This window comes from Diadema antillarum, unplaced genomic scaffold (genome assembly GCF_040938485.1).
Source record: "Diadema antillarum isolate AM-2024a unplaced genomic scaffold, OU_Dant_1.0 seq00002252_RagTag, whole genome shotgun sequence".
NCBI classification, from domain to species: Eukaryota; Metazoa; Echinodermata; class Echinoidea; order Diadematoida; family Diadematidae; genus Diadema; species Diadema antillarum.
Window position 1 is genome coordinate 1481 of NW_027272881.1, and position 21782 is coordinate 23262.

At 38.9% G+C, this 21782-nt stretch overlaps 1 long non-coding RNA gene across 1 annotated transcript; it reads left to right on the forward strand.

Moving 5' to 3' along the window:
* The first annotated feature begins 601 nt into the window (after positions 1-601).
* On the forward strand, positions 602-19050 carry LOC139714360 (uncharacterized). Its single transcript, XR_011709691.1, has 3 exons — positions 602-1310; positions 12900-13038; positions 16625-19050. It is a non-coding gene; the product is annotated as an uncharacterized lncRNA (long non-coding RNA).
* The last annotated feature ends 2732 nt before the right edge of the window (positions 19051-21782 follow it).

Here is a 21782-nt window from a genome sequence, read left to right on the forward strand (position 1 = left end):
TGAGGATCTGTGTTTTAGATGTGACTGGGGCCTATTGAAAAGTGTATCTTTCTTTACATACACATGCACACTTTCTTACTCTTATGAATAATCCTTCATCTTCATACCAACAGTCATTCCAACAACAGCAACAAAAATAAAATTCACAATTAACCATATGGTGTCAGTTGTATGTCGCATGTATTAATGAATGCGCTAATGTATGGATTTTCATGCAGACAATCAGAAGCAAAATATTATACAGATACATATGCCCCACACACTCTCACACACATACACACACTTGTACTGTATCTCTCTATCTTTGCGATAGTGTGTGTCACATTTTGTCTCGCTTTATACAGTTATCAAAAATCTATGATTACATTAATCCAACATTTCTCTTCACCCCCAAATCAAATGTATTATATAACTACTGTAAATCATGACACATAGTATTCCAGTACTAATCTTCTCTGCATAGAAATTATCTACAAAGGTTAAGAAGCTTGTGTAAGAAAAAAAAATGGCTGTCACACTCCCTTGTCAACAGACTCAAGGCATTTCTTTGTGGATTTTTTTTTGTGGATTTTTTTTTTTTACATGTCTGATATTACTTGTAGGAAATTAGAGGAAAAACAAACACACAAACAATTTGACCTCTGGTGCAAATTGACAGGTCAGTTTGTGGCCGGACACTGCTGCTGTAAAAGGTGAAATGATTTTTCCGTTTGATTTGTCTGAGGTTTGCAAGATAAGAAACCACAGAGATTTGGCTACGAGATTATGCAACCACGGGACCCGCTAGTGGAAGCCGTGAAAAACTATTCTGTAGTAAATAAAATGTTGGTCAAATTCTGCATTATATTTACCGCCTGTAGAATGGATGTGATGATACAATGTAATTCAGCATCTCTTGTGTATATTCACCCGTCGAAGACGAGTCCCAAATGTACTCTGGCAAATGTCTGTGGAAAATGCGTGTTGTAGCAAAATCAGCCTGTCCTCAACGGGTAGATTGAAGCCTAGTCCCGAATATACTTGGACAGGTGTCTATGGGAAATGCATGTTATAGCAAAATTAACTCATCCTCAATTATCAAAGTGTGTGTGAGTGTGTGTGAGTGTGTGTACGCAGATGTTTTTTGTATGCATGTGCTTTCGGGGCAACAGAATTACCCTTTTCGTAGGAATGAATGTTGTAGTTACAGAATTTACTGCTTCTTTAATATTACAGATTTACTTGACACACTGCTAATGTTTTATCGTCCCATGCAGAAAAGTCAACAAGTCATTCCGCGGCCGCGCCTGTCCCATTGTCGTCCACTGCAGGTGAGTTTGATGTCCAAACTAGGTGAATGCATTAAAGGGACTGTACAGTACTGGTTGGGGTGGGGATTCAGGTTGATAACATTCCTAAGGGACATAATGAGAAACCTCTTATGAACTATGAAAGAGCATGTAAGAAGGATTCAACGTTTGTTTGATGAACAAAGGTTTTCAAATGGCTGAGATATCCAAAAAAGTGATAATAATAAAAGGCGATAGGCCACGCCTTTTATTAGGATCTCTTTGTTTCACCTTGTTTTTGGATATCTCAGCCATTTCAAAACCGATTTTCATCAAATAAACTTTTGATACCCCTTAGAATTACATGCTCTTTGACATCTCATAGAGTGGTTTCTGAATATCTGGCAAAACATTACAAGCTGAATCCTCACCTCAACCAGAACTGTACAGTCCCTTTAACCCATACAATGCTTTGCTCACCGATTGTCACAGATGTCTTATATCAAATTGTCAATGCATAGAGATTAGCTAATCCTCCTAATCCCATTTGTGCCACCATGGCCTTCCTGTTGAACTGAGGCACATTGCTGCACATGAGTCGACTTGCAAACTTTACAGTTACATGGAGGTCAAATCTGGTTGCATTACTGACTGCTGACAAAAAAGCTTGGCAACTTCAAGCCACAGTAGCACCTGGGCACATGTGGCATTAATGTAGTGATGTGGGGCATGCGTGGATGTCACCATACTCACGTTCATTCATTCATCCATATAAGGTAGTTTATAGTGAGGGCTGCTAAATTTCTCTTGATTATACTAAAATGAAATACATGTACAATGTACATGTATGTACAATGTTGCCTTGTTTGTTATAGTATTACAAGTGTGTGTTTTAGGTTCTCTTTACCTCTCCTTAATGTATTTTTTTCTTTCTTCTCTTTTATTTTCTTTCTTTTTTTCCTTCTTCCTATCTGTTTTCCCTCCTGCATCCCTAGCTTTAGTCTGTGTATCTGTACTTCGTCTTGTAAATATGTGTATTTTAAACAAAAATGTCTTTTTAGCTATGTTTCAATCAGATTCAACTACATTTTCAAATGTTAAAGGTGCACTCACTTCAAGCTGTGCTTACTGAGTTGTCACCTCCAGTTTGTCATTACTGAATTGTTACTGCTGTTACACGAATTGATCTGGAAATAAATGTTCTATTGAATATTGATACTGTGTTATAGACAGCAAGGATAAGGAAATGGTGCTCTCCACAATGCTGACCAGGTGACCATTCACAGAAGCAAACTTTAAGAAAGGATTGGTCACTTTCTTTCTTTTTCCCTTTGCGGCCCATCAGTACCCCTCTATTTTACAAGTTCCCTAAAGACCTGCGACAAGTTTTTATGTAGCTTTTAATAGTCATCTATACCAAAGGAAATGATTGCATGTGAAGTTGTTATCATTTCTGTGTGACTAGCGCTAAACTAAACAAGCAGATGGCCGATTCACCGCAGAGAAAATAGAGGAGTTTCCATGGCAACAGAATTTGTATTATCCTCTCCCATCCCACATGGGGATGGATGACTTTTATGCTATAAACTGATGAAATGGGAAGTAATTTTGAGGATTAAAGGTAATCTGACGCTGTGAATTCAGTAATGGATTCTTTTTTTTGTTTTGTTTCAGTATACAAATCTCGTTCCAAAGTTGGACATGACTGTTGTTTGTTTTGTTTTTTGTTTGTGTATAGCACATTCAACCATTCACTTCTTTGTAAAGAAAAGAAAAGAAAAGAAAAGACAAAAAAAAACTTGGTTATCGTTCCGCCATCAGTCTTGCGAGACCGGAGTATACCGCTGGGATGAGGTATTGATTCGGACACCATACTCATTAGAGAGCCTCGCGCGTATCGGCTTTCCAGGATGTCTGTCCTCGCCCCGGCCAAATTTCGGACACTCAACTGATAGGACAAGGGGGATTAGATATCTGTCAACACCGCTTGGTAAAGGGGGGGGGGGGGAATAGACTGGGGTAGCAGGAAGCAAATGAGAGAATTTGATTCCATTTGTCATTTTATCCGCTTGAGAAAATAAAACAAGCTAAAAAACTGGCACTGTCAGTAGTAGTCGTACAAAGTGAGAGCATTTATCAACTTTTTTTTTTTTTTCGTACAGAGGTTTCCTCTTTTGCTGTCACTCTTTGTGAATAAGATTGTTCCTCCATCTGTATTATCAAAGGGCAAGTCCACCTTCATAGATATATAGGTTGAGTGAATGCATCTGTATTCAGTATCAGTAGAACACATCAGTGAGAGTTTGAGGAAAATCAGAAAATCCTTTCAAAACTTAATGAATTTTTGAAGTTTCCACTCACTTACTGCTGGATGAGAAGACTACAACAGCTTGTGATGTTACACGTGTACAATGATGTAAAGAAAATATGAAGGAAATTCAACATATTTTCACTTTTCTCGCATAATAAAAAACACTTGACTTGCCCCTTTCAGAAGGCAGAGGGAATGATGGGAATGATAACCCTTAACATAAGTCAGTGACAAGGTAGAGGAAATGTGTTACCAAACTCTTTTGAAACAGTCGGTATTGACCCACATTGTAAATCTGACAGAATGGGTATCCAAGTTTAGCTATCTTCTTTTTGTGCAGAGCTTTCTACTCAGAAATGGTAAATTCTGTTATATACCTGCATTCCCTCATATTGTTTAGTGAAACTTTCTGTTCATCATGTTTTACTGCTGATCTACAATTCACAACACATCTCATTGATACACACTGATTCCTAGTGTGATGGCTCAATATTTCAAGTTATCTAACTTTACAGACTGTGCCATCTGATAATGTTCATGTAGATGAAACACTCCGAAAGCATACACAAGTTTTGAAAATCATACAGGACTAATAATAAGGAGATCTCCATGAACAAATGTCATCGTTCTGGTAAACCCTTTCAGAAACTGTTTATTCTTTTATTACACCACGGTCTATTGATTGATTGATTTTATTTCCGCAAAATAAAACATGTACATTACTTCTTATCGAAGAATACAAAAAAAAATTATCACAGAACTATGAAACTGCGACTGGATGGCCCTACTCTATGAGGAAAATTCAATAAGATTAATGTGGTCACCCACAAACTTCCATTTCTTTTTCTTTATCTAGGATTTAACAATTATTTTCAACTGTATTTTGGTTTTAAGCTTCATTTTTACCCAGTATTGAATACATCAGTTACATTTATGTACAATTCAAGAGTTTCCAAATTGGAAACAGTATTGACAGCACCATACAAGATGCTGTAGTGCTGTGCATAACTAAAAGAAAATGCTGATCAGTGTTAAAGATGGCCCTTCCCTTTTACATTCCTTCCCAAATAGCACAGAACATGATATATTCCACCAGAATGACAAGACTATTGTAAATCTATAACATTTCTGTGATATTTGAAGGTTGTTAGCTGTTAAAATTCAAATAATGCAACAAACGCTCACCGTAACGTATTCTGTGTACTAGGCACAGCTGCATACATTAATCCTCCTTTGGTTGTAATATGATACTTATACTTCAAACAAACAGATATGCATGTTAAAGCTGTCAGAAAGAAGAATTCACTAGCTTCTCTTACTTATCAATGGCAAATAACAACACACCACTTACATGAACTACATGTACAACTAAGTGCATTACACAGGTCTGTAAAACTAGACTAGTATTTAGATTTGTAATTTTTTGCGTAGTACGAAAAAATTATTCAAATCTTAGCGGTCAATTTAACTAAACAAATAAAGACCCTCTTGAGTTCAAAATTTACAGGAGGTTCCCAAATAGTGTTTTCTTCGATACCTAAGTGTTCTCACCAATTTTTCAAAAATTTGCATGCAAAAGGGATTGGCTGTCTTTAAAGGTAATGCTAGGGTCAAGAGTCGAGGGAGGCAGAACATTGGATAGTCTTTATCAGACAAGAGATTCAAATTGTCGCTTGGGATAGTCATTAGTCAGAGCCCAGGTAAAACGCTGAGCGATGGTGGAAACATAATGCTGGCCGAGCTGAACATTCTCGCTGTTTTGATGGCGACCAGGGACCGATGATTCACGCCCCTGCGCAAATAGCGGAAACGTTCAGGTGTTTCGCATCCCGAGGGCACAAAAGGAAGAGAAAATATGAAAATAAACAAATGAACGAAATGGACCGCACAGTGTACAGATTAAGTCTTCCTGTGACTTTCTCGTTTTTCCTCCGCTTGCCATTGTCCGTCGTTTCCGCCTTGGTAATTTGTCTGGGGAGGCGGGCAGGCGGGAAAGGGGAGTTGCGTTACGCTGGCGTCTGAGTGGGGCCCCGCGTGTTGTCATGAAAGAGAGAAAACAAAACAAAGCATTGCCAGAAAATGTGTCGAATCATGCCACATTCTAGCATTCGCCCGCCACATTTGTATATCGGAGGTTGTCTGTACCCCTTATCACTGGGGAGAAGAGTTTTGGGAGGGTAGGAATACTTTCGGCCGAGTTGGTGAAAAATGAGCAAAGGGTTCATCCCCAACGGGCGTAGCATGTATACTTTCTTCTATACGTCGATGTACTATGTTTGGGGGAAGGCAGCTACGGGATGACATGGGGTAAATGTTTTCGCTGTCGACACCTTCTCACCACGAACACCGCAAGAAATGCTTGGTCATGTAGGATAGAATGTGTCTCGTGGTCATCCTCGGCGGGTTTGCCGACATCCAAAGTCCCCAAAAGCTTGTAAAGTGACATTTAAAGTGCATGGAATATTTTTAGAACCACTCTGTACACCGTTGGTACATGACATTTGACCTTAAGCCTGCTCTCTTTCTTTTTATAACAATTAAGTATGAACATTCTTCTCTGCTTGCATCACCATACCTCATTTTATCCCTTTGGCATAGTTTTCTGGGTTTACATCTCACTAAAGTTTAGAGTATGAAATGCTTCCTGTCTAAAAAAAAATGGTTTTCCTTTTCCCCCATGGCACATGATGGAATTTTGTTACAGCATTAATAGGGAGGTGCCGATGGTAGTGTGAGATTGTGATATGGATCCCAATCCTAACATCGATGGTTTGATCTTGATCCAAATGTCACTAATTTGTCGTGTGTACCTATCAAGCAGAAAAATTGTGATTTGGATCCCAATCCTAAAATCGATGCTTTGATCTTGATCCAAATGTCACTAATTTGTCGTGTGCACCTATCAAGCAGAAAAATTGTGATTTGGAAAAAAAGATAAACCTATATCTTGATTGCAATTATTCAGTAAGAATATTTGTGTTGTTGTGAACTATGATTTGAAAAGTGAGATTTGGATGGCGATTTCTATCACAATTCAAATCTCACTCCTGCCGTTCGGAACGCACCTCGTGACAGTCTGGCAGCTCCACTGAAATGTTGTTTAGGGTATGCTCAACAGGTGGTTTAGATGTGAGGATTTGTGTGCCAATTAGGTTACAATGAAAAATAAGATATTGGTGGATTAGGTAACTCTTTGTTTTTTATTACTGAGGGTAAAGCAGCAGCGAGAGGTGTCACTGGTTTTGATAATTAAATGTTACCACTTTTTTTTGGGGGGGGGGGGAGGGGAGGGGGGTAGGGAAATAGGCTCTTTCTCACTTCTGGGTTGGTAACAATGAACAGGGAAGCAGTGACAATTTGGTGTTATTGATGTGTTCCTCACCTTGTAATTGGCTTCATTAGTTGGCTTGAACTAAGCACAGTTTGGAAAGATTCAATACAGCATCTGGTATTCAAAGTGTACTCTACAAATTTGTATGTGTGCCTTGTGCCTCAAGTGGCTTCATTCAAATGATGGGATTATATGTAAATTTCTTGAAGACTTCTTCTCTCTTCTTCAGATTCCATAGTTCTGTTATAAGAATCGAGCCCAAGCAGATTCCGATGTTGAGATATGAGCAACAACAATTGAGAATTGAATATTTCAATATCAATATCTAATGTGGCTTCAAGATGTTAAAAGTGGAAAGTGATTTCCCTTGATACTATATAACAGGAATAAATTTAGGATATGTCACAATTTTTGAAGACTAGTGCTGTTCTGTTGAAAATATAGAAAAGATGTTCATGTGAAGCTTGAAGGCAAAAAACCTGCTGTGTATAAAATACTGGTAGTCCCATGTGCTTATTTTCAAGGAGTGACGCAATATTGAAACCATGTGTGACTTGGCACATTTTTTGCAAATTTGCTAATGCAATTGTCATCTTGGTTGAGGAGGGGTGGAAGAATTAATTAATGACCTTAATTAAGTGAGCCAAAGGCAATGGTGGTGGTTTTTATGGAGGGGGGGGGGGGGGGGGGATAGGAGGAAGGGGATAGAGAACCGCAGGATGTTACATAATATGCTGAAAATATCCTGTTACAATCTATGGTGCTATAGGCCTTTGTCGCTTTGCCGATGTTAATTAGAGTCCCATTTTTCTCTCATGCTCCCATTATAGCGTTTCCCCTCCCCCTTCCTGTCCTTTTCCCATAGCATTCTTCTTTTGTAATCTGGCAGGGCGGTGCGATATCTCCTGTTTGTGGGGGGGGGGGGGGGGGGGGGGGGAGTGGAAGGGGGCAGGGGGCAGGGTAATATGTCTTCCGTGAATGTGTCACATAATAGCGCCCTCGGGGATATGACAATGCAGATTTATTAATGTTTTCCAGGACCTAATTTGAGACAATGAGTCTTAAGCAATGCTGCAAATCTAATTACCTCAGGCAGTGTTGCGGAATGACAAGACGACGTAGAGAACAATAAGAAAAATCATACAAAAAGAAAATTCAGGAGTCAGTAGGAGCTTTAAAAAGTAATGAATTTATTGAAGTGAAGCCCCTACCAGTTAGGCAAATACCTGAGACTATTTTTGTAAATTGCATTTTCTTGATAATCCCCTTTTAACCATACCCTTATCTCAGAATAATGACATGGCTTGGCTTCTTTTTGATTTTTAGTGTCTGAGTCATTGTTTTTTCTAACCATTTTCAACAGATTGTGTGGTAATTTTCCATGATGTTCATAGCCTATGCATAATATTAATGTGAATGAAAATGTATCATTTGTAATATGATTAGCTTGGATATTTTCTGTCAATGCCGAAAATTTGGAGAGCATTGTTTATCTCAACTTTGTTCTACCATATCTGGAAAATGGGGTGTTATGTCTGAGAGCTTTTAAAGATCTTCCAAAAGTAAACTTCTGTTAAAGATTCACCAAATATTGAAGATTAAAGTTAAATGCAGATTGGGCCTAATTAATTCAAATCAATAGTCTTGCACAAGATATGAGAAAAGCAGCAAAAATGAAAATGAAACCTCCCCCCCCCCCCCAAAAAAAAAAAAAGAAGCTTTGTCTGCCAGATGCAGAACTCTAATGATCGAAACTTTTTTAAAGGAATCATGCAGGTGAACTGTGTTTCCTGTACTCAATAGTTACTCATTTTGCCCTCTTTTTTTTCCTTTTTTTTTCTTTTTTCTTTTTTAGACAATGCACTTACACTATTTTCCTCATTTCAAAGAAATTGTGAGGTTTCTCTGCAGAAAAAGACAAGACAATGAGGAAAGAGGGGGAAGGAACTTCTTTCAAAGGGCTAGGGCAATTACATATACCCCCTTGGCAATTACCCCAGACCCTTCCCCTGACCCTAACCCTAATCATAATCCTGAACCTAAACCTAATCCTAACCCAAACTCTATCTCTAAACCTAACCCTAACCCAAACTCTTACCCTAAACCTAATATCTTTACTCTAACCTTATCACCAACCATTATTTTCGGGGGTTGGGGAGGGTTGGGGGAGGGTAATTGCTCTGATACTTCTTTCAAGCATTGTTCCACTGTATAGAGAGGTACTGTACCTGTTGTTTATACAGCTCTGACTCCGTTTTATATGCAGTTCCCCCACAAAATTCAATGCACGCTACATTGTACATCCAGGTTTTGGTAAACTATGTTAATACATATAGCTGTGTCTGACTTTGATTTTGAATTTACGCTGTAACTATCATGATGTAGCATTCTCTCATGAACAGATCTGTGATTGATAACATTTGCCTAGGATGAGCAAGTGATGTGTGCAGATCACCTCATGTCAATTCTTACAACCTAGCTGCCGATTACTTGTCGGAGTGTTTTCTGTACCCAGGTACAGTGTAGGTCAGACTAGATGCTTATGGACTGACTTCAGCAACCACTGATCATGACATGAGGATTTTCGTTACATGAACAGTGGGGCCCACAAGAAGTCTACACATTGAGCAGAGAACACCCCAATTTGGGGAAGTGGGGGAGGGGGTGGGATGGGGTGGGGTGGGGTGGGATGGGGGACACATGGACGCTCATGTCAGTCAACGCTGACGACAGTCCCAGGTTTTTTCGCTGTCAGGTGTGTCATAACCCCCGGGCAGTCTCGGGTTCTTCCCCGCCTTGACCTTCTCTCTCGCCTGTCAATATAATCCGGAGAGATGAAGGAAAGTGCAATGAAGGGACAATGTGTCAGAAACGAGCATTAAACAGCACGCATGTTTCCGTCCATGACATCTCAGGATATTCATTCTTTCTTTTTTGAAGCTTTTCTGAAAGACTTTGAAAAAGTTGTTACAAAGTTTTTGGTTTGTTTTTGTTTGTTGTTTTTTTTTCTCCTGAACTTTCTTCCCGGGCATCATTGGAAGATATAAAGCCACTTTTTAAGCAGACATTCCAAGACCCGGTATTTTTATCGAATTTAAAAAGTCCTTTAATTACGGATGATTCATCTGTTTTCTTGCCTTGCATTGTGAGGTTTTGTTGCTCTAGATGCAAACAGTAACATTCACTGTTGGCCTGATTATTTGCATGCAGGTGACTTTTGTTGTCAAACTGGAAATGCTAGGCAAGGAGATACAGTAGGAGACGCCCTCTGATGAAGTACATGCAAACATCATACAATCTTTTTTTTTAAATCAAATCTACATTTCAGAATACTCCTCTTTTGTTTTCTTTTGCCAGCATGGCTTTAGGGGTCAAAAGAAGTTCATCCAGTACCATGGCATGCTGTAAATGAGACATAGTGGTCTAATAGCATATATCATATTACATACAAATTTTAGCTTTGACTCTATGTGTGCTTTATACTTTGGAATATGACACTATATACTTGATTGTAGCATCTTTTTTGGGGAAAAAAAATCCTTTCAATTTCAAATAATGATGGGAAAAAAGAAGATGAAACTAAAAACACCTGTCCAGCCTCTTCCTGGCCCATCGAACAGTATCACTGTTGTGATTGTTGCCATGCCAACGGAATCATAGCTAAACTCAAAGGAACCTAAAAATAATCTGCATTTCAACTCTAGAGCATTATATGAAAACTCAGAGACAGGTGCAAATATGTAGAGTCTTGTTGGTGAAATATTATTCATTTTTATGAAAATGGAACGGTATGACTGCATCGTGGGAATACCTCTCCCCATTGGTGCATAAATGCATTTGGGGCTTGCCACAAGGAACAACAAACACCTCAGTATTCCAGGTTTGGAAAAAGAACTACAGTAGATTATTCCTATGGATATGAATTATCTCTCAGACATAATCTGGAGTGTCATCAGTGTGTCACTCAGTCTCATTGTTTCCAAAGGAAATTGAGGGTTGTAGGCCTGAGCGTTCAGAACAGAACTTCTCATGATATAATGATATATTATTTTGGTGTCTGTGTATTAAAAGTAAAGCCAAAAAGGGAGTATGAGTGATGTTCTGCTTCTGTCTCCTCAGCTAACCTGCTAGAGATGACAATTTGGCAGATGTAGAAGAGTCGTGTTTGCTTGGACATGACAGGGCCAATTTGTCAGAACTTCTCAGCCTGGCAGAATGATTTGTTCAAGGATGGTGGAGTTGACTCTGACATCTTTGTCATTTCCTCTTCATTTTGGGGAATTTTCTTATTTTTTTTTGTGTGTGTGTGTGTTTCTTTTGTTTTGTGATATTGTGATATGCATTTGTGAGATCTGTCCTCCCTCTTTGTTTTTCTTTATCAATCTGTCTATCTACCTATCCATCCATCTATCTGCATGTATCTATCCGTCTATCTATCTTTCCATCTATCAATCCATCTATCCATCTGTCTCTCTATTCATCCATCTATCCATCCATCTATTCATCTATCTATCTATCTGTCTATCTATCTTTCTATTTTCACCCAGTTCTTCCTATCTGTTTTTCTGTCTTGTTCGTTTCATTTGTTTTACATCTCTCTTTACTCTCTTTCCTTTTGCTGTCACTCTCTCCTCTTTCTTGCCCTTTCCTCTGTTCTTCTCTCTCTTTCTTTCTAATGTCTCTCTATCTGGTGTCCTTTGTATTCTCAATCTCTCTGTCTCTCTGTCTCTCTTCCTTTCTTTTTTATCTCTCCCTCTTGTCTTCCATATGTTCATCTCTCTTTTATCATCATGTGCTTTTTTCCTTTCTCTCTTTCTTTTCTATGTCTGTCTCTCCTTCTCCCCATATCTCTCTCCATTGCTTTCTTCTCTCAAGTTACCACTTCATCTCTTCTCCCCTCTTACTTTATCTCTAATGGCTCCGTTTCTTTCTTTTTTGAATTCTTTTCATGGCCATTGATATGCCAAGACCAGATATTCTATTAAACATGGCATTGGGTGACGAATTTATATGTGCACGCGACATTGTCACATGATAACTTTGATGCCTTATGTATCTTGCATTTGGGACTTCAATTTCATGTGTGGACTAGCCCCATGTTTCATAGTTCAGTGTAGCTTCCTTTCTTCATCCTTGTCAAACTTGAGGCACAGTTTTTTACACCTGTCTGTTCGTTTGGCATTCTTGTTGTGTGTTTGCTTGTATTCTCATAGCACTAGATGATGGTGAAGTGCCTTGCCTTCTGCCTGTGCAGATTCCATGGGTCGTTCAAAGTCACTTCGTGTCAGTCAAGTTGAAATGTGTACTTTTGACTCACAGGTGTTCTAGAGAGGAGTACCCCTAGGGGGTCTGACTAGCAGTAAAAAAATGATATCTCTGAAAATATGACAACTCACCAATCTTGGAAGTGATCCTGTCTTTGGACCCATGGCCACTGTGATCTGGCTTGAGAATGGCTCACTGATACATGTCTGGATAATTGCTGATGTGTTATTCACTGGGCTTGTACATTTTTTTCAGAAGCTGTCACTATCAAAATCACCCAATTTTGACAGCGTCGTTATTTATACCCTGTTCACACTCTAAACATGATCCTGCTTTATAGCATGTTTGACAATACTGGAAGCCATGGAATGTCACCAAATCTGCTTGGTTTTCTTTGACATGCTTTGCTATGAAATCTCGATGAACCTCTTTATTTGTTCATCTGTCTGCTTGTTTATCTCTGATCTGCCCATCTCAACAGATCTGATTTTAAACATATATGTTTCTTCCCTTTTATTTCAGTGACACTTGGGCTAATGTCATTGATTCCTTCTTCCTCTTATCTTGATTATCATTTCCTTTATCCAGTTACTATACTTGAGGACGTATGATTTGAATGTGAAAGTTTCTGAAGCAGAAATCAGTCATCTATCCATGGAACTTTAGACTAAACCTGTCTCATTTCTCTTTCTCTTTTATATCTCTTTCTCTTACATCTTACCAGTGATGGTGTTGGCCGTACAGGAACCTACTGCTTGCTGGACCTGGTGCTGACCCGGATGCTGAAGGGGGTCAAGGAACTGGACATTGCCGCCACCCTGGAGCACATCCGTGACCAACGTCCAGGCATGGTCCAGACCAAGGTGGGCTTCATTTTTTTTTTAGAAGGGCGTGGTCCAAGGAAGAAGTGACAACACCCTCCCAGGGGGTTCCACAAGCATTTTATAGGCTTTTATTAATGGGTATTTGAATCTGACAGGTGTCTTTACCCACATTCTACAAAGATTCAAAGGGTAAAGCCCAAAAAGTGTTTAACATCTACCAAGCTGAATATTAGAGGAAATGGGGATGGGGGGGGGGGGGGGGGGGGGGGGGGGGGAGCAAAAAATATGTTCAACACCGATCAAGATGAATAAAACAGGAATCTGGCCGGGGGGACAAATATGTTCAACACTTAGAAGGATGATCGAAAAGGGGGATGGGGGCGGAGGCAGCAAAAAGTGTTCTGCACGTACCAAGATCAATAAAAGAAGAATAGAGGCGGGGCAGCAAAAAAGTGTTCAACACCTACCAAGATGAATACAAAGGTAATGGGGATGGGATAGCAGGAGAGGGAGCAATGCTTGGAACATCATTCCGAATGTCACTGCACTCCTCTGACCTGGCAATGGAACTTTGCCTTCTATTCATTTTTTATTTTATTTTATTTTGTTTTTTAATGTTTGGGATGTTTTCTTGTTTTCTATTTGTTTGTTTTCTTTGTCCATGTTTTAAAGGTTAATGTCATGAGCGTGCTTCAAGAGCGGAAACAATAATGCCGTGCCAAACACCGAGAGAGTGAGAGAGTTTGGTAGTCGCGATATCCCACGCTCGCCTCAGGTGCAGAGATAAAAGAGCCGGGAGAATGAATCTGGCTAGTCTCATCTACTCTCAGTTTCGTACTCCCAAGAGACTAGAGAAAAGATGTAAGGTTGTAGGGGAGACGGGAGTGATGCAGAAATCTTTTAAGGATGTTTGGATTTAGCGAGGAGACACATTTCTAGTTTCATTTTCCATCTCTGGGTGTAGGTATGTCTTCACTTTAGAAAAAAGAATGTGCTCAGTATTCCGTCCAGGTGTTCAAATCATGTTCTTTCTGCACGCATCCCCACCTCGAAAGCTCCTGAAGTCATTTTCAATCAGGCACCTTCATGTGCAATGAGCTAAGAATAAAGCGCATAAGTGATTGTTCTTGAAGATCCGAGACAATAAGTTATTGCACGTACCTTCAGGGGTTGCACAAAAATCTGAAGGGAAGCCGTGTGATCCAGTAAGATACGTGAACCTGTGGGTAGTTGAGAAGGCAAGTGACTCACTGAAGGTTTAGGATTCAGTCACCTGCTGAAAGGGTACAAACTAACGAGATTGATAATAATCAGGGCGATTCTAAGATAACAAGATATAGATATATGTGTGTATTTATGTCTCTATGTATGTCTATACTAAAACTGTATCTATGTTTTATTAAATCCACTCATCCATCTATCAATGCATCTGTGTATATGCAACTGTATGTATGTTTGTATATACATCCAAACATACATATACATATAAAAATATGAAGAATAAGGTATATTGTGTGTATAACAAACAAACAGTCAAAATGAATCAGTAGTTCAATCAATTTATGTGCTTTCCACGTGAGGACAATGCTTGAGTCAGATACTGACAATGAAGCTTTAAACAGAAAATTCATCCAAAAATACAAGTTTATTGATTTCATTGCAATCGTGAAATCAGTATTTCATAACATCCAAATACAATATGAGTGGATCATATTGCTACACTGTTGTATGTGGAAGCTTTCATGGAATGGGAGATTACGAGGAAACAAAGAAACTTGATAAATTATAGGTCCTAGTCATGAACTATACAGAATGAATACAGTATTCAATCATTATTACATGTTCCAAGGTTAGCAAAAACAAAAGAATAGCATCTGAGCAAGGCAAAAAAAAAAAACGAAACACACCTGATTTTTCTTGCTATTAAAAAATGATATGGCACATTATGTCAGCAGCAGTGAAGAGCCATCGCGAGTCAAAAACAGCATGGGGGAAATCAGGGTGAATGCCGGCCCAGAAACACCCCTTTCCTCCCCCATCCCCTTGTCCCTGATTGTGATCACTTGCCCAATAAGTACTACCTAGTCAGCTAATGTTGGAAAAACTGAAAGATTTTCCTCTTCAATTACATGCAATGATTCATGCCTCAATGCTTCGGAGGGTCCATTGTTATTTCATCTCAAGTAATCCTACATCAATATGTAGCGGTCTGCATGTCATATGACCATCAATGATGTATTTGAAAATTTTGTCATTATATCCTTGAGCAATTGTTTTCCTCTTATGTTTTTCCTTCATAAGCCTATATTGAGGACAGGCTGATTTTGCTACAACACCCATTTCCCATAGACACCTGCGCGAGTATACTCGGGATTCGTCCTCAACTGGTTAGGAGAGAGGAAAAAAATGTTACCCCAACCCTCTCCTCTCTTTGAGATTCAAAATGCTGTTAAGCACAGGCCTTCAAAGCTCTGAGATTTACGATAGTAAAAATCCATCAATACGCTGTGTACCAAAGCACTTCTAGGGACACACCAAGACTACAGGCAGTAATGCCAAGGCACAATGTAGGCTTTTATCCATGCTATTGTTTAGATAGCATCAGTTTAGTGTCAAGAAAAACAAAACAAAGCAGCATATAGCACATGACAGTATGAGTGAGTTAAATGTCAGTAATCACTGCAGGTGCTCCATTTCGCATCAAGGGCAAGAGAATATAACACAATATGCCTGAAGCATTTTTCCTCCTTTGTCTCTTTCTTCCCAAGAACAGTGTAGTATGACAGGCTGTGCATATTTCTTGGTGTGTTGGCTTATTTCTGACAAATGAAGTACCTTGTCCTCACCTCAATCCAGAGAGTACCCAAGAGAATGATGATAATCAGGAATTATAGCCCAGAAAGACTTATTTTTCTGTTACAAATTATGATTGTTTTCTTTTTTTTAAGGGGGAGGGGGGCTGTTACGTTTAGTGCTTCTGCACCCTCTGTATCTGTCAAATCACTTCTAGGGATCCTTGCCAGAAAATCTTTGTAATGATTGTAGTATTTGCATTTTCCTTGCTTTGTAGATTAGATGTACTGTTTCACCCCCTCTGGACTGCTTCTCTCCCCCCCCCCCCCCCCCCCCACTTCTTTTTTTTTTTTTTTTGGGGGGGGGGGGTGTTAGGGCAGGTCCCTGGGGAAATTGTATGGAGAGGAAGTAAGGACTGCCTGCCAGAAATGTTTGTTTTGTATCCCATGATTTTCATCTGGACTTTATTGTCCCCATCAGTAGCTACCCTGAATTTGTGATGAATTCATCTTTTTTTTTCCAATTTCATTTTTTAATTTTCAGTTACATGCAATGAAGCATGTTTTATTTCCTTGCAGACAATGAGTTATTATGAAAAGAAAAGAAAAATGTACTAAGATTCACAGCACTTCATCAGGTCTTTTGTCATATTGAAACTAAAGTATTCATGTCGCGATTCATGATCATTGACAACTTTGCAGTAAATATTGTGTGACCTTCCTTTGTAGATAGTGGAATATATGATATATTTGTTGTCATATTTGATACTGGACATTTACATAAGTTTCAAATTCTCCCTTCTTTTCCCCATTATTTTATCTTGCTTTTCCAGGCCCAGTTTGAGTTTGCTCTGACGGCCGTTGTGGAAGAGGTCAACGCAATCCTCAAGGCATTACCTCAATGACCTTTGACCTGATCTCAGGGTCGATCATCCCTCCATGTGACAGACTTCAGATTACTTTCTTTCGTCCAGGAGAAACATAAAACATAAAGCAAGAAAAAAAACAAACAAAAAAGAGATCGCTCCTCCAACTACAAATTTGATTCATCCTCCTCCTTATTGGTGGCCAGAGAGTAATTTGGCCATTGCAGTGTCGAGCTTCAGTAGTGAACTGTGCACCCTCAGAAGTATTGTCAGTGTTTTTGGGAAGCGATATTCAAATGAGCGTTAGGTAATCATGGCATTTTAATTTTCCGTAGGCCATTGATGGTTTATGAAGGCAGTGGCATCCACCGTTAGTTAAGTACTAGACATGATTCAGCATAGACACAGGAAGATGAGTATGCATCGTAAAATATAATTCTAACAAATCAGTTGAAAAATGGTGATTTGAAGATTTAACTAAAAAAAGAAGATAATGTGCTACTTATCCTCGTGCAATTTGTGTTGTTTGTGAGTAGATGTGATTACATGACATGATTACTGTAATATAAAATTTAAGGTTTATCAGAGAGAGAGATACAGATTATTTAAGATTACATGACAAAAATTAAAAAGAGACAAAAAAAAATATGAGATTTGTGTTTCAACATGCACTTTGTTTGAGGCAATAGAAATGACCTCTTTCCCTCCCAAAACTCTGTCAGTGTTGACCGTATGTAGATGGAGCTGACTTTGTCGTTTGTGTTGAGAAATAATAATCATGTCTGTCTGTCTGTGTCAGGAAAGCCACTTGATAAGAATTGTGAAATTTGCAATATAGGAGGTGAGAGCTACTATTAAGAAGTGACGGTGCCAGTGTAAGTCTCCTTCATTTGAATTCAGTTTGTAACTGTACTTTCAGTAAGGGTTGTAAGTTGTGTCACAACCGCACCCTCAATCAAACAGGAGGGGGACACAAATATTTCAATGATATCATTTAGTTGGATTGATGTGCAATGATTGATTTTTTTCAAAAGAATTAATGCCCAATTAATGATTTCTTGTCTTGTTATCGCTGCAGTTCTACTGTATGCTCTGTGCAGACTTTTAAAGTTACTTGTGTTCTCCTGTACGTTATTAACTTTATCTGAAGCTGCAATATGTATAGGTATATTTTTGTTTTCCCCATATTCGTCTCTTGTTAGTACAAGGAAGTCGCAAAATCTGTTACGTCCTTTTGAAGCAGCTACAGAATCTTTCATTTGGCTGGACAGGCCGAGCTTGCATGCCAGCAAGTAGTCAAGGAGATGACCCAATTGTATATTTGCAAACAGAATGGGCATTGAATTGGAATAAATTTGTTATTAATCATTCTGTTGCTGTTAACCAGTGCAATTTGGAGATTTGGGGATCAGTTACGTCGGTTATGACCCATATTTAAAGTACCCCGTATTTTGAATTTGAATGTATTTTTCTTCTTTCTTTCATGTTTGTTCCTGAAGAGAGTGGACTGCTCTCCTATGCAAATAAATGCAGTTGTAAGAGATAGAATGTGGATATTTTTTGTAGATTTATGCAAACATATGTCAGCTTTTAAGTTCTTCATTTAGTGCCAGAGAGATACGTAAGAGCTTGTGAGCATGAGCCACTTTCGAATTGTACTCCGATCATGATATCAAAATCACATCACTCTTTAAAATCATCACTCTTTAAAATCATCACTCTTCTATTTGTGGTCACATTTTGAAATCATGTTATCATGGTGATGATGCTGTTTGAAAGCCTCATCATATCCCACGCAGAGAAGAGGTATCTCAAACAGATACCAGCATCTGTCAACGGTTCAAATGGGATTCATTCTTTGCTACATTGCTGGCACAAAATATTTACCAAATTCATTTGGATCTTCTTTGTGTTAGACTAACCAGAAAGAAAAAAAAAAAATTCATATCTTGAGAATGCAAAAAGAGAAAGGAAGTTATAAACGTATATAATCATCATCACCATGCTATGATGTTAATACTATTCACCATGAACAGAATGATGAATATTTAAAAATGATGCTGAGAATGAGTTGTCATTTTTGCTTATCAAGAGGTTCTAAGTGTGGGAGAAATGAGGCCCAGAACAACTGGTCTTTAATCACTGCCAATTTCATAACCAGACACGCCCACTGCTGTTGCCGATTGATACAAATTAGATTGGAAACATCATCTGAATGTTCCATGGTTGAGTTGCTTTTTTAGAAGAAGGAATTAAGGGAACAAATGTCTGTCTATCACGCTGCTATGGGGGTCACTCTACCTAGCATTGAGGTCCTGCTGGTGCTAATTGATATGGACCAAGTGCCCACAGAATGACAAACTTATGAAAACATTTAATTTTCTCAAATCCCGGTGGGGGGGGGGGGGGGGGGGAGCAGAAAGAGAGAAAATTGTATCCATTATCCAATGTTATGTTTACTTTGACAGAAAGTTCATGTGTATCTTGACGATTGTGTTCCTTTGTATGTATTGATGTTTTTCTTGAGATGGCATTATACACATGGGCCAATTCTCTCTGTTGCTGCAGAGTCCTCCAAGACACTGATGTTGCCGCTATGTTCATTTCTTCTGGTGAGGAAGGTGTAATGATGATCGAGCTATTCTCAGCATTCCTTGCTATGTTTTAACAGCATTCTGGTGGTGATATATATACTTTCCAGTAAGGATCCTGTGAAATGTGACAGTCTCACTAGGAATAATTCATTGTACATTCCAATATGTTTATATTCTACGACATTCCAGTCGCCGAGCAAAAGGACGTTTGAAGTCCCTTGATCTACGTCCACAAATATTTTCTTTTTGGAGAATGAGGACCTTAGAACTGTAAGCCCTATAATGCATGTGGAGTTCATGCCATCTGCTCTTCAACTTATAATACTGTAAGATTAAAGTTTGTTTCTAAACTGACAGATGAGACAACTGGGTATTTTTTCCCCAAGTTGGAGGCTCTGCAGAAGAAAATTTCACTAGGCACAAAAAGCAATGTTTATTTCTTTCAAATCAAACCACTTCCCCACCTTCTAAACTCTGGGCTCTTTCGTTGTCAAGGTGTTTGCCGTTTCCTTTGATCTTTAGCATTCACGTCATGTTGTGGGGGATGCCACAAATTCCTCAAATGTTGGCCACAATGGTTTCTGTTTCACCATCTGTTTCATATGGTGCAGATTTACATTTTCTTAGTTTGTCTTTCACTAAAAGGAAACAAGTAAGGTTTGTATTTTGGGGACAGCCATCCCAGGTAAAATTTGAACTCTTACTCGTCAGTGTCCACTCCATCCTGTGATGACTCGCATCGAAACAGTGCCAAAATGCTTCCGAAAATACCGCACCTCTTGCGTGCAGAGAATAGAAAACTCTTCTGTGTTTTTTCCAGGGTGGGGGATGTTTTGAACATTATCACGGGTGTCTGATTACATGGATTTGGGGTCGATGGTAATGCACACCGCCAAAAACTGCATCTTTCCCCTGGATTACCCTGATGCAATCTCAGGTGGTGATACCTTGTGTAGGGTTTTAAGTTTCAGTTTTTAGAAACTTTCTGGTGCAGCTTCCAAACGAAGGATATTGCTTAGTTACTGGAAATGAGAGTGCGTGGGGAAGGGATCCTGTTGTTTTGTCAGTCTTGAAACTTGTTGCTTCTATTAAACATCTTATGACTGACCCACAAAATAAAGTCAGGTGAGGTGAAGTTCCTGCAACCTAACTGAACTACAGAAAGAAAGAGTTGATGTTCCTGTGTGAAATGACCAAGTTTTCTTGGGAGAAAAGAAGATAGCAAGACTCCCAAGTTTCAATTTAATATGATTTTTAACTTGTATTTTCTCGCCCGAGTCTATTGTGAGATCACACTTCCGTTTTGCCAGGAAGTTGAATGCAAACTGCTGCGCATTGAAACATTTCTGGTTTTCAAGCTGCAAATCAATGACAGCCGTATGATATAATCAGTAACTTATCATTCTGCAATCTTTTCAATTTGTTACCCCATCTATGATCTCTTTTTCTTTTCTTTTTTTGTCTCTCCCACATGGAAAAGTCTTTGGCAACAGGATAGAAAAGTTTTACAATTTCATGTCTCTTTGTAGCAGAAGCTGGCAACAATGATGTAGCTATGGAATGCAAAGGATGCCAATTATTGCACATCAACAGGACATTATTTACGTGCTCATTCAATCATGTGTCTTTAATTTTTGTTCATTTTCTTCTTCCAAATTCTTGCACTTTTTTTTTGTAGTTCTCCAATTCATCTTTGATGAGCCAAGATTCATTTTGTTTTTGTTTAGAGTAAATACGTCACATGTATCACGGGAGCTCGTAGTGCCAGTATTATCTACTATGAGCAATATCGGATGCACGTAGTTCAATAAGTTTGTGCATTTCTTCTTTTTTTTTTCTTTTTTCTTTTTTGAAGCAGTGAAGCTAATTTCCAACAGTCAGGACCAAGTTTTATCTGTAATTGGATTTGTGGAAGTTACTTTGTGCGAACTCCAACACACAATGCATGTAGTTTAAACTTCAATTCACATCCACAAAGTGTAAAATCTGGCTTAATCAACGACAGTTTTCTTGGTCGATAGGTCATTTGAATGGCACACATGCACCCATGTGGTATACCTCATGATAGCACTTGGCTTCAGATGTTTTGGTGGGGAATACCCCATGAGGTATACGTTTCCGAGGTCAAGAAACCATTTGTTGTGTAAGAAGTATTTGAGGCACAGATAAAGGAACTGACAGACAAGTGTAATGTTTCCGTTAATGTATTCGTTTCTTGTTCTCATCGTTTTCTGTCTTTTATTGTGTATTCCAAGCTCCTTGCTGTCACTCCAAAGTCCTATTTATGATGCTATTATTTATAAGTCATCGCTTCAACTCATGACAGAAAATGTGTACACTCTCCTTTTCTGCGCTGTATCAAGCATGTGATCAAGTCTTTTGAGTGAATTGATTGCAGTACAGGAGATGAATGCGCATTATGTTTCTGCGACCAATCATAAGCAGAGAAGAATCTGTACCCCCGTCATTGTACCGAGACAGAGTCTGTGTCCATCTCCCACAAGTTGTGCAGATTCTATTTTATGCTCCAT